The 14,511-nt window shown below is 46.2% G+C and overlaps 1 protein-coding gene and 1 non-coding gene across 2 annotated transcripts in view; both read right to left on the bottom strand.

Annotated features, from left to right (window-relative positions):
- ASH1L (ASH1 like histone lysine methyltransferase) overlaps window positions 1–14,511 on the bottom strand; it is a 168,684-nt gene that overhangs the window by 123,039 nt on the left and 31,134 nt on the right. The gene's annotated exons all lie outside the window — the stretch shown is intronic.
- LOC131815376 (U6 spliceosomal RNA) lies at window positions 10,010–10,116 on the bottom strand. The gene has a single exon (XR_009347692.1). It is a non-coding gene; the product is annotated as a U6 spliceosomal RNA (small nuclear RNA).

Here is a 14,511-nt window from a genome sequence, read left to right as displayed (position 1 = left end):
ACCCTTCCCGCCAACAGAACAGTCTCTCCAGCTCTCCAGCTGCTCCCACGGCGCGCCTGCAAAGGTCAAACCCTCCTGAAGACAACAATCTTCACCACATTTTCCATGAATTGTTTTTTTCTTTTTAAATTATTGATCTACTTTAGATTGTGAAAATAATCTGTGAGTAGGTCAGCTTTTTATCTCAAAAGGAGTTTTTCCATTACTCACTTCATGTTCCTTTACTTGAAATACATTCAGCATCTAATTTACTCATATTTGAATCTTCCTTTAAGCTCTCCATTTTGTGTCACTCACAGTTATGTTTACTACTGAGCCACTAATACAACAGACTGATCCTATAACTTCATACCAAGTTTTAATACTTGGAAAGACTGATTTTTCTTTGTACTCCTGCAGAAATTCCTTGGCTATTTTATTTATAACATTATTGAGGTATAATTCAGTTATACCTAAAATTTCCTCTTTTAAAGCACAAATTCAATGGTTTTTAGTATATTCACAGACTTGTATATCCCAAACCACTACCTTTAGAACATCTGTATAAGGACTCCTGATTAGTTCTGCATTAGGTAAACTTCCAGGTGGTCTTGAGATGCATTTGAAATTTCAAGAATGTCCAAATGACTTTAATTTTGTATATTACAGTAGGGGGAAAAAAATCTAAACACCAACATTAATACCATAATAATGAATCGAATTAATTTAGTAAAATTTTCTGGTGTTACCAGATATTTATAATTTTATTCAAAATAGACCCCAAACAGTTGCTCTCAAGTTTAGTTCTAAATATTTCACAAATAACATTGCTTTCATGAATAAATTTGGTTTGTTTGTTTTTTCTTTTTAAGATTTTATCTATTTATTTATTTGACACAGAGACAGATCACAAGTAGGCAGAGAGGTAAGCAGAGAGAGGGGGGAAGCAGGCTTCCCACTGAGCAGAGCCCAATGTGGGGCTTGATCCCAGGACCCTGGGATCATGACCTGAGCCAAAGGCAGAGGCTTAACCCACTGAGGCACCCAGGTGCCCCTCATGAATCAATTTTTTGTTAGATTTTCTTTTCTTTCTTTTTTGTTTTAAAGATTTTATTTATTTATTTGACAGACAAAGATGACGGGTAGGCAGAGAGAGAGAGGAGAAGCAGGCTCCCCAATGAGGAGAGAGCCCGATGTGGGGCTTGATCCCAGGACCCTGAGATCATGACCTGAGCTGAAGGCAGAGGCTTTAACCCACTGAGCCACCCAGGCGCCCCTGTTAGATTTTCTAACTCTACACTGATGATAGTCACGAACACTGATTTTACTTACTTTACAGTCTTGAATTCTTGCTTAATCAAGAACTTATTTTTTCAGAAAGTAGTAAGTACCTACTGTTTAAGCACAAAGAACAACAGCAGTGACAAAATCCCTTTTACCATGGAGCATTCACTCTAATACGCCAACAGGGTAGAGACAGTACAAAGGTGAGTCAACTATTGCACATCTCGAAAGCGAGATGTGCTACGCACAAGCTGCAGAGTGTGGGAGAGGAGGAGAAACTATGGCTGGAGCGCATTCACAGTGTTAACAAAGGTTGTTAGGGACGTCCTGACTGAGAAGACCACATCGGCACAGAAACCCAACGCAAAGGAGGTGAAGGAGGAATGTACAGACACCTGAGAAAAGAATATTATCCCAAAGAAGAAACAGTGAGAGCAAAGGCCCCGAGGCAAGACCTCCTCTGGTGTAATCAAGGAAGTGAGGCCGGGCAGGAGCTAGAGAGGCAGACTGGACACATTTTTGTTAGTCCAAAAGATGGGAAGCCATTGGAAGGTCTTATGCAAAGAGGTATGTGACCTGATTCTTCTTTCAACAAATATACATGGAGTTCCTACTCAGCATTGGAGATATAGCAAAGAATAAACACAAAAATTCCTCTGAAAGGCAGAGTGGGGGGCTGTGGGGGGTAGGGAGGGGAAGGGGGGGGAAAATGAACCAAGATGGGACCTGGGAGGGAGACAAACCATAAGAGACTCTTAACCTCGGGAAACCAACTGAGGGTTGCTGGAGACGAGGGAGGTGGGAGCGAATGCGGGGTGACGGACATTGGGGAGGGTGTGTGCTATGGTGAGTGCTGAGAAATGTGTAAGACTGGTGATCCACAGACCTGTACCCCTGGGGAAAATAATACATTATATGTTAATAAAAATAATTCCTGCTTGGGACACCTGGGTGGCTCAGTGGTTAAGCCGCTGCCTTCGGCTCAGATCATGATTCCAGGGTCCTGGGATCGAGTACCGCAGTGGGCTCCTTGCTCGGCAGGGAGCCTGCTTCTCTCTCCACCTCTGCTTGTGCGCTTGCATGCCCGCTCGCTCGCTCTCTCTCACAAATAAATAAATAAATAAAATCTTAAAAAAAAAAAATTCCTGCTTTTGCATGGCTTGTATTTTAATAGACGAAAAAGACAATAAGGAAAACCACAGATCTGGATACCTGGCTGGCTCTGTCGGTTAAGTGTCTGCCTTGGGCTCCGGCCATGATCCTGGGGTCCTGGGAGAGAGCCAGATATTGGGCTCCCTGCTCAGCAAGAAGTCTGCTTCTCTCTCTGCCCCACCCCCACGCCCAACTTGTGCTCTGTTTTGGACATGGTGTGACTGAAAAGCCTTCTGAACATCAAACAGAGAAGTGTGAGCGTGAAGTTTCAAAATCTCAAAGACAACAGCACACAGACATTTAAAGCCTTGAGGCTGGCTGACACAGCCGAGGGAGGGGGATGGAAAGGCAGAGAGGAGGACTCCAACAAACACGGGGGCAGGGCCACATCATGAAATAAGGAAGAGCCAGCAAAGACTAAGGAGCCAGAAGGTAATAACGGGGACGTGGGGTGAGGAACCCATCTTTGTAAGAGCCAACTGCCAACCGCTGCTGACCGAGCAAACAGAACCAAGGGCATGGGTGGATCAGCGGGAGGTGGCACGGGGGGGTGGGGTGGGGGGGGAGGTTGCCAGGAACCCCGCAACAGCACTCTGTAAAGTGAGAGCAAAAACCCCGTTGGGATGGGCTTAAAAGCTCAAGAGAATCTAAGAAGAAAAATGTAAGACCACGTGAAGAAACACAGGGAAAGAGAGAAATGGGAGTCAGAGCTAGAAGACAACGTAGAATCAAAGAAGCTTTATTGTTTTCAAATGTTAAAAACGACAACTTTCTATTCTCCAAGGAAATACAGCAGAGAGGGATTTCAGGGGGATCTTAGTCGATTAAGCATCCAACTCCTGGTTTTAGCTCAGGTCATAATCTCAGGGTCAGGAGATCGAGTCCTGAGTTGGGTTCCTCACTGATTGGGGAATCTGATTGGGATTCTCTTCCTTCCCTCTCCTGCTGCCCTTTCCCCACTCTCTCTCTCAAATACAAATAAATAAATCTTCAGGGGGCCCTGGGTGGCTCAGTTGGCTAAGCGTCTTCCTTCAGCTCAGGTCATGATCATGGGGTCCTGAGATCGAGTGTGACGTCGGGCTCCTGGCTCAGAGGGGAGCCTGCTTGTGCTTGTGTGCTCTCTCTCTCTCAAAAAGAAATAAACACAGGGCGCCTGGGTGGCTCAGTGTGTTAAAGCCTCTGCCTTCGGCTCAGGTCATGATCCCAGGGTCCTGGGATCAAGCCCCACATCGGGCTCTCTGCTCAGCAGGGAGAATGCTTCCTCCTCTCTCTCTGCATGCCTCTGCCTACTTGTGATCTCTCTCTGTCAAATAAATAAATATAATCTTTTTAAAAAAATAAATAATTAAAAATAAATAACTCTAAAGAGTTTAAAAATAAAAAAGGTAAAGTATCAGTGAGAAAAAGATGAAAGACCACACACTCCTGAAGTTTAATATAGATGTGTACCTGTGTATGTATAAAATCTCCTAGACAACTACCCAGTTCCAAAAGAATTTACTGAATCATTTTGTCATTTGTCCTGTGACAAGAAATGCTACATTTTTCATACATTAAATTCTTGTATATACACGGGTCTGTTGCTAGAGCTTTCGTTCTGTGTCACTGAATTTCTGTCTCTACATTCACCACTACCATAATGCTCTAATAATTTTAACTTTGTTTTATTTTCTAATAAGACTGATTGCTTGGGGCGCCTGGGTGGCTCAGTGGGTTAAGCCTCTGCCTTTGGCTCGGGTCATGATCTCAGGGTCCTGGGATCGAGGCCCGCATTGGGCTCTCTGCTCAGCAGGAAGCCTGCTTCCTCCTCTCTCTCTGCCTACTTGTGATCTCTCTCTGTCAAATAAATAAATAAAAATCTTAAAATAAAAAAGAAGACTGATTGCTGTTACTGTTCCTTTCAGAAACGTCACTGCTACTCTTATTTTGCCACATAAACGTTACAAGCAACTTATCTAGTACATGTGTGTGCATATATATATATAAAACATATATATACACATATATGTAAAAAACTTTAATTTTCACGGTTGAATTTACGAATACCCCGAAGGAATAAAGGGAGGGGCTTGTGCAGATAAATATTTCTACACTGATGTTCACAGCTCTACTATACACAAAGAGCCAAAAGGTGGCAGCCATTCCATCGATGTCCACTGGCAGGTGAATGATAAAGAAATTGTGGCGTATCATACAATTGTTCAGCCTTACATGGAAGGAAATTTTGACATATGCTATACAACATGGATGAACCATGACGACATTAAGCTCAAAGGAAATCATAAGCCAGTCGCAGAAAGACACTGTATGGGGTGCCTGGGTGGCTCAGTGGGTGAAGCCGCTGCCTTCGGCTCAGGTCATGATCTCAGGGTCCTGGGATCGAGTCCCGCATCGGGCTCTCTGCTCAGCAGGGAGCCTGTTTCCCTTTCTCTCTCTCTGCCTGCCTCTCTACCTACTTGTGATCTCTCTCTGTCAAATAAATAAATAAAATCTTTAAAAAAAAAAAAAAGAAAGAAAGAAAGAAAGAAAGACACTGTACGATTCCATTTCTGCAGCACCTGGAGGAGTAAAATTAGAGACCAGAGTAGAAAGCAGTTGCCGTGGGCCGCAGGGAAAGGTTTTCACTAATGGAGGACAGAATCTCGGCGGGGGGCGGGGGGGGGGGGACGAAAATGTTCTGGAGATAGACGGTGACGAAGGCTTCATGGCAATGGGACGTACTTACTGCCATAGAACTGCTTATGCAAAACTGGTTTAAAAGGTCAATCTGACGTTATGCATATTTTACCATATTAACAACTCACAGATGAATTCTGGGAGAACTGACCTCTTCACGATGATCCTACTCAAACACACTTCCACTGGTTCAAGACTCAGCGGCATGTTGCAGCTTTCCTCACACACGTCAAGCCCCGCGCGTTGCTTCTTTCTAGGTGCTACTCACTTCTCATTTATTACTCTACTGGCAATCACCTCACTGAACTCTCCGATAAGCCTTCTCACTGATTCTGATGATCAATGTATGCAGCATCACTTACAAATAACAATAATCTTAATAACTTTTCCTATTTTTATCCTTCTAGTTTCTCCTTTCCAAGTTTATTCCCTCATGTCCCCCAGTAACATTAACACACGACAGAGCCCACCTGCTTCATCTCCACCGCAGCGAGAGCGCTCTGGCTGCTCCTTATCTAGCCGCACACGCGCAAACACAACTCCATGTGCTCATTTACACGTCTACACGTATTCCACACTTCTACATACTCACTTTACTCATCGAGGGAGTATCAGTTTTTCTGTTTTTTTAGCTACTGATGTTATTATACTCCCTCACATTTCTAGGAAAAAACAACCAACCATACATAGTGCCTTTTTTCCTTTAAATAAACAACTTTTGAAAAAGATTTTATTTATTTGAGAGAGAAAGAGAGAAAGAGTGTGTGTGTGTGTTTGTGTACGTGGGCACGATCATGAGTCGGGGCTAGGGGCACAGGGAGAGGGAAAAGCAGACTCCCCACTGAGCAGGCAGCCTGACACTGGGCTCAGTCCCAAGACCCCAGGACCACGACCTGAGCTGAAGGCAAATGCTTAACTGAGCCACCTAGGCGTCCCTCCTTTAAATAAACATTTTGAGATAATTGTAGGTTCACCTGCAGTTGTGAGAAATAACAGAGATCCGGTATACCCTTTACCCAAGTCCCCCCAATAACACCTTTCCAAAGTATAGTTACCACAACCAGGATATTGATATTAACATAATCCACTGACCTTATTCAGATTTTCCCAGTTCTACATGTATTCGTGTGTGTGTGTGTGTGTGTGTGTGTGTGTGTGTATGTATATGTGTTCACTTCTATAGCATTTTATCACCTGTGCAGGTGCATGTATTACCACTACAGTCAAGATACAGAATGCTCCCATCACCGAAAGGATCACTGTGCTGTCCCCTTATACCGCACAGCTTCATATTTTTTAACTAAGAAAATTGTAACTGCAGTTAAAGACTGCCAGCCTTGGCTACCAATTGTTAATGCCATAAATGCCTTAAGCACAGGGCTACCACACCATTCTATAAAAATAAAAGATACCTATAAACTTGTTTCCATGAAATATAAAGCAAATCTATTTCTATCTTGCCAAATTACGTTGAAATAAGCATATTTTTGTCAAAATAGGTAAAAAAACAAAAAACAAAAAATAAACAACCTTTGCTTTGACATTTAAAGACTCAATACTTTCAAGGACTGACTTGTAACCCTGAAACTAAAATGAAGCCCTTACAGAACTATATGGCTATTTATTACAAAGGATACATTTTAATCATTAAAAATTACAGATTTTCATTCTTGAACAGTGGAAATAACACAGTAATATACCTTGAATTCAACAAACCTAACAGGAGTGTGTGTAGTCCTCTTTGTGCACATATTCAAAAGTAAGCTGAAGCAAAACTTGCCCATACTCAGAAGCAGCTGAGCACGAGCTCAGGGAAGATTATCGTGTTGTCTCCCTTTCTGTGTATCTTTGTAAGGCTTCAGAATACTATGCTTGCTTTCTTCTCATTCTTAGGCTCCGCAAATGTCTCAATAATTTTGGAATTATTGGTTTCCTCAAGGATTTACAGAATGAAACCAGAGCCAGGAACAGGATTTCTGGGCAATAGTATTAACTTCGAGAGAATTCTCTATTATTAATTTTCAATGATCATAAAGCTAAAATTTTCTGTGATTTCTGGAATCAGATTTAGTAAATTATCTTTATCTTTTTATTTTTATTTTTTAAAAGATTTTATTTATTTATTTGACAGAGATAGAGATCACAAGCAGGCAGAGAGGCAGGCAGCGAGGGGGAAACAGGCTCCCCGCTGAGCAGAGAGCCCGGGGCTAGATCCCAGGACCCTGAGATCATGACCTGAGCCAAAGGCAGAGGCTTAACCTACTGAGCCACCCAGGCGTCCCAGTAAATTAACTTTAAAAAAAAAAAAAAAATTATGCTTACCCATGTTTTCACATTTATTAAGATTTTATTTTTAAGTAATCTCCACACCCAATGTGAGGGGGTTTGAACTAACTGCCCTAAGCTCCACTAATTGAGCCAGACAGGAGCCCCTTATTTGCATATAATTAAGCAAAAAACCGAATTATTCCAACTTTCTTTTAACTTCTCCTGTATTTGGAATGATCTGTCCTTTAGCACTACTTATTCTATTTATCTGTCTTCCCTCCCTTCTGTCTGCTTCCGGGCTACACTTGCTACATAAAACCTTCCGTTTCATTTCCAAACCATTAGGTCTTTTTGTTGTCTGCTTTTATTAATTTCTAGTCTTTCTCCATCCTGACCAGAGAATACGGTTTGTTTTTATTCTTTATGGTAGTTTACTGCAAGTTCCATTTTTGTGAAACTCCATCTGTTACGGACTGAAGTATGTGCCCCAAAATTCGAATGCTAAAGCCCTAACCCTCACCCCCTAAACGTGGTTGAGTCTGGAGACAGGCCCTTGAAGGAGACCTCTACTTCAGCATAAAGGAAGTTAGAAAGGTGAGGCCCAAATCTAGGAAAATGGGGTCCCTGTCAGAGGAAGAGAGCCCAGAGCTCTCCTTCTTCTGCATTCACAGAGAAGAGGTCACAAGAGGACACATCAAGAAAATGACTATGTCTAAGCCAGGAAGAGAGTCTTCACCAGAAACCCACCCTGACAACAAAATGATCTTGGACTTCTAAACTCCAGAACAGAGATGGTTTTTAACCCATCTGGTCTATGATTTGTTGTTACGGCAACCCTAGTAGCCTGACACACAGGAACATTTTTGTTTCACTTGGGACTTTTCATAGCCTAAACTTTTTTTTTACACTGTGTGGAATATACTTATTTTATCAGTTAAATTTAAAATTCTAGAAAATGTATACTTCTCGAAATTCAAAAACCGATCACGTAGTTTTCGATACTTGCTTTCTATCAGTAGCGATTAGATTAGCACACTCTCCCTGCTCTTGCCTCATCACTCACTTATAGGACTGCTGACTGTTTTCACTGTATTACATCTTTATCCACTGTATCACCTTTAAATGACATTTTCCAACCCTTACTATAATATTTGCTTTAGCCTTCCCATTCTTCTCCTGGTTGGCTAACAGAAAGAATGAAGGTTGTCTTCCACAGTTTGCTGAAGAATGAACATAATATACTCCAAATTCAAGTGTTCAAAAAAGTTGGTCCTTTTAATACAGATGAGCTGTCCGACTTGAGGGCATTAAGAAAATTGCTATTTTGGTTCTGAATTTTGACAAGAACACGCTGAAGTTTATCCTCCCAGAGGTAACTTGATCCTTTGACCTGGATCACAAAGGAGATTATAAGGTTCACTGATCAAGTCTAACACTGCAGTTGTTTCCATGACACATAATCTATAACAATATTAAATGAGATCTAACAAGCCCTCTCAATCTATTTATTGAAATTTTCTATTATTTTTAAATTTATTTTTATCTTTTAAAAAGATTTTCTTTATTTGAGAGAGAGAGAGAGAGAACACACAAGTGTAAGACAGACACAAGCAGGCGCAGGAGGAAGGGGCCGAGAGAGAGGGGAGAAGCAAACTCCCCATCGAGCAGAGAGCCTGATGTGAGGCTCCATCCCAGGACTCTGGGATCATGACCTGAGCCAAAGGCAGATGTCTAAACAACTGAGCCACCCAGGGACCCAGAAATTTTTTATCATTTTAACAATGTCTTTACATTCAGCTAATAAAAAGTTCGGCCTTTCTATTTGAAGATGCCAATCACGCATACTTTTACTTCTTCCCTCTTCCCATTCTATCACACATTGCCCATCCTTTTGAACTTTGTTCATTTCCATCTTGTTCCTTCTTCCCCACTGTTTTCACATGTGCTGCTTCTAACTGCACTTTTCTATAATTTTTTTCTTCTATTTGTCTTTGTACGCCTTCAAATGCCTCATATGTCTCCTGTGTTCTTGAAACCGTTTTATCCTTCATTGTTTTTACAAAAGTGACTGTTTTTTTTACAATTCCCAGCAAAGTATTTGGAAACAATATCCTTGCTACATCTGCAATCCAGTCTGCTAAAACTTGTCAGCAGGGGAAGCCCTGTTCAGAACCGACAATTATTTATTCTCAGCATTCAAAGACATAACTCTTTTGTTCCCTAACCTTTCTTTAATTGATGGTTGGAGGCGGATATTTAACTGTTGCTCCTCTAATTCTCATTGTTTTATATATATTTTTGTCTTCGATAGTCTAGAAATTCACTTAATGTGCCTTAATATAGACATAGCTTTATCGGCCCTTCTTAGAACGTGTCCATCATGAATATTCAATTTGGGACTATTACCCTTCAATTAGGTTTCCTCAATTATTCTTCAGGACTCCAACTGGGACATATTAGACTCACAATCATCCTTTATCTACTGTAATTCTTTTTACCCTATTTGACATCTCTGGCTGTGCTACATTCTAGGTAATTTTCTCAATACTGTTTTCCAGGTAATTTTCTCAATACTGTTTTCCAGTTAACTATTCTATCCACAGCAGTGTCTAAATTGAAAGCTAAACTATTATTCACTGAGCCTTTATTTATTTCTTTAGGAACCTTCAAAAATTTGTCTGTCTTCCTAGCCCAGGGGCCATGCTAATCTTCCCTGTATCATTCTAATTTTAGCACATGTACTGTCAAAACAAGTACGACTGAGTCTTTAAATGTAAATGACTCTACTTTTTTCATCATAAAAATAAACTGTTCATATCCAGAAAATATATTTCATTGGCTTCTTTTGAAAATCTGCCTGGTTACCTTCATCTCCCCGCCCCCAATTATGTGTGTGTGTGTGTGTGTGTGCATGCTATTTATTAATTATTTTTATTAAGATATAATGTATTATTTGTCCCAGGGGTACAGGTCTGTGAATTGTCAGGCTTACACACTTCACAGCATTCACCACAGCAGATACCCTCCTCAATATCCATAATCCCACCACCTTCTCCCTCCTCGCCTCCCCCCAGCAATACTCAATTTGTTTTGTGAGATTAAGAGTCTTTTATGGTTTGTCTCCCTCCTGATCCCATCTTGTTTCATTTTTTCCTTCCCGGTTAATTTTAAATTCTTCTCTAGACAGGAGTATATTTTTCTGGGAGGAAGGTAACAAAAATATATGTAAAGGAAACCACTGAGATATTACCTTTTTTTTTAAAGATTTATTTATTTATTTGGAAGAAAGAGCACGAGCAAGCACAAGCAGAGGCTGGGCAGGCTGAGGGGGAAGGAAAAGAAGCAGACTCTGCTCAGCAGGTACCCCAGCGCAGGACTCTATCTCAAGACCCCAATATCATGACCCGAGCTGAATCCAAGAGTCAGACACTTAACCCAACTGAGCCACCCTGGCTCCCCACTGGGATACAGCTTTTTAAAAAATAACAACAATGAGAAACTGTATTTAAAAATTTTTTAAAAAATATTTTATTTATTCGTTTGACAGAGAGAGAGATCACAAGCAGGCAGAGAGGCAGGCAGAGAGAGAGGAGGAAGCAGGCTCCCCGCTGAGCAGAGAGCCCGATACGGGGCTCGATCCCAGGACCCTGAGATCATGACCTGAGCCGAAGGCAGCGGCTTCACCCACTGAGCCACCCAGGTGCCCGAGAAACTGTATTTTAAAAAGAACAAAGATATGAACAAAGCAAAGAATTACATAGCAGAACAAGAAAACATGTTCAAACTCAACAGAATAATGGAAGAAATAAATGCTACAAGATAGGGCTTTTATATTTTGTCATTACTATGAGTGACTACCAAAAAAGTGAAGGAGAATAAAGAAAATGAGACCTTGTGAAACACAGTCACAGAATCTAAAGAAAGGGCAAGTTATAGGAGGAAGATAGGAGAATAGTAAAAATTACAGAAATATTTTAAAATATCTCCTTCTAAAAGATATTATCAATTTATACTTCAAGGCAGATTTTTACCAAGTTTGGCTTCAGTCTCAAGAAAGCCAAACAACTGGGACTCCTGGGTGGTTCAGTGGGTTAAGCCACTGCCTTTGGCTCAGGTCATGATCCCAGGGTCCCGGGATGGAGTCCCATATCGGGCTCCTTGCTTGGCGGGGGGCCTGCTTCCCTCTCCGCCTCTGCCTGCCACTCTGTCTGCTTGTGTGCGCCCATGTGCGTGCTCTCTCTCTCCCTCTGACAAATAAATAAATAAAGTCTTAAAAAGAAAAAAAGAAAGAAAGAAAGAAAGAAAGCAAGAAAGCCAAACAACTAAATGCTTACATTCATGTTATTTTTGGTATTCAAAACTTAGAAGTAATCAACATAACAGATTACTACCAATTTTTCTAACTCTGTCAGTAATACAAATAAGGCATCACACTTGGATCTGTGGTATTATTTGAATATTCACTTTATTTATTTTTCTAAGATTTTATTTATTTATGTGACAGAGAGATCACAAGCAGGCAGAGAGGCAGGCAGGCAGGGGGGGAAGCAGGCTCCCTGCCGAGCAGAGAACCCAACTCGGGGCTCGATCCCAGGACCCTGAGCCGAAGGCAGAGGCTCTAGCCCACTGAGCTTCCCAGGCGCCCCGAATATTCACTTTAACGAATTCTATCTGAAACATGAAGAACTTCCTTATGGGCATCATGTGTTAACGTTAAATAAGCAGAGGTACATGTATTATTGTAAAACCGAAATGCTGAAATATATATAATCACAAAAGCTGTTAGTTGCTAAAAGAACCATCACACAGCGCGCCTGGGGCTCAGCTGGTTCCGCAACACCCTTCGGCTCGGGCCACGATCCTGGAGCGCCGGGATCGAGCCCCCATCGGGCTCCCCACGCGGTGGGGAGTCAGTGTGCGTCTCCCTCTGACCTTCTTCCTTGTCATGTTCTCTCTCTGTCTCAACGACTACCAAACAGTCAAACGAGGGGACTGACAGTATAAACAGGTCATCTAAGTCGACGCAAACAGGTTAAGTCCGGACGCTGATGGAATGTAAGGAATCATAAAAGACCGGGCCACAGACTCCCGTTCTTACCGTCATCCTCGCCTTCCTAGCATCTTCCTGCACTGGGCGAAGGAACACGTAACAGTGACTTTTAGGTGAAACGTCTTACTCTCATCCTTGGAGCTTTCAAGAGAAATCGCTCTTGGGCACTCCTTCATGGTTCGCGCACACGAAATCACAGCGTTTCCACGCGGCTCAAAGGTTCCCGCGAGCAGCCGCAGAGCGAGCTCGCCCCCCGCCTCTGCTCCAGGCCTAGAGAAAAGTCTCTAAGCAGTCGGGGCCGTCAGAGCACACGGACACGCGTGCAACAGCGGGGCCCTCCGCACAGAAACACGTCTCGCGCCGCCGAGTGACCACGGCCCAGCGGCCGCAGCGCTCCTTGCGCTCTGCCCACACGCCCCCGAGCAGCGCTCCTACACCCCCTGCGCGCCACCGCGGCCAGCCCGGGCCAGCTCGCGCCCCGCGCCGCACACGCCGCCGCCCGAGCGCCCCGCAGCCCGAGGTCAGCGCCGCCCCGCGTCCGCCGCCCGACAGCGGCAGCTCCGGCTGCCCCACGGCGCGCGCCGGGCCAAACGGACGTGCAGGACGGACAGTCGCGGACAGATTGACGGTTCCTGGTCGTTTCGTGAATGCGGACAGCGGAACAGACGCGCCGGACTCCGGGCGAGGTCGCGACCCCGGAGCCCCGGATCGAGCCCTGCATCCGGCTCCGCAGCTCGGCCCCTCGGCCCGCGCGGGCGGTGTCGCGGGGCAATGAATAAGCAACGCCGTTGGAGAGCGGTGTTCTGGGCACGTGCTCCAGGGCCACGTCCGCAGAACCGGAGCCGCGGTCCAGCAGCGGCTGCGCCCGAGACCCCGGAACTCACCGCCCGACGGCCGCGGAGGTGCGGAGCGCTCCCCGCCGTGCACCGGGACTCCCGGACGGCCGCGCGCGCGTGTGGCACGCGGGCCCCGGGCGGGAGCGCGCGCGGCCGCCGCCGTCCGCGGCCACACGGAAGCTGGGACGCCCCGGCGCGCGCGCGGACGCGGCCGGAAACGCAGACGCGCGGCCCAGTCAGCGGCCCCGCAGCCTCGGCGACCGCGTGCGCAGGCGCGGCGCCGCCGGGAAGTCGGACGCGGGGAACGCGGCTGCACACGCCGCAGCCAGCGCGCTCCCGGGGCCGCGGCGGACGGGAGGCCGGGGCAGGGCAGACTCCCGCGGCCGCCTGGGTGCGGGGACGCGCCGGACGCTGACCGGCGGCCCGGGACAGGCTGGGCGCCCGACGCCGCAGCACGACGGCCGGGGCCGGAGCCGGCTTCCAGCCCGGCGTCCGCCCCGGGTCCTCACAGGGAGGAGCACCGCCGGGGGACGGGAAGGGACCCCGCGGGGTACGTCGGAGGCCTCCGGCGACGCTCCTCAGCACGGCCCGGCCTGTCGCGGCGGGTCGAGCCCACACGCTCCGCGGGAGGAAACGCGCGCTCCCGCGGCGGACCGAGAAGCGCCCGTGCGGCCGGCGGATCGCGCTCCCGCCACCGAGGCTGAGCGCGGGAGCCGAGCCCGCCCCGCGGCGCTCGAAGTCCGGGGGCAGCGGCGCGCCACCCCGGGAGCCGCGGGACGGGCGACGAGCGCCGCGGCCGCCGGGGAAAGCGGCCCCGCGGCTCGGCGGGTGGCCCCGCGGCTGCGGCTCCCGCTCCCCGCGCGGCCGCGGCTCGGGGCTGTCCGACGGTGCGTCCCCGCACGTGCTCCAGCACCGCCAACTCCGAAATCGGGCTGGAGCGCGACCGCAGAGGCAGGCGCAGCGACTAGGAAGAGCGCGGCGGACGCGCCGCCGGGCCGGGCACACCGGCGGGAACGGGAACACTGAGAAACGCCGAACGGCCCGCACGCGCTCCTTAGCGGACTCAGCACGGCTCAGGAAAGAAGGAATCTCCGAGTTGAAGGCTGTCTCGATAGAAACCTCCAAAACTGAGCAGAAAAAAAGACTAGGAAAAGACAGGCCAGGAGATGAAGAACCGGCAACGGCACGGCGCCGGCGCCACGGGAACACGGCAAGGGAGCCCGAAAGTCCGGAAAGCTCAACGAACAATAAGCAGGAAAAATGCAA

This window comes from Mustela lutreola, chromosome 14 (genome assembly GCF_030435805.1).
Source record: "Mustela lutreola isolate mMusLut2 chromosome 14, mMusLut2.pri, whole genome shotgun sequence".
Lineage (NCBI taxonomy): Eukaryota > Metazoa > Chordata > Mammalia > Carnivora > Mustelidae > Mustela > Mustela lutreola.
This window is presented reverse-complemented; position numbering and strand designations above follow the sequence as displayed.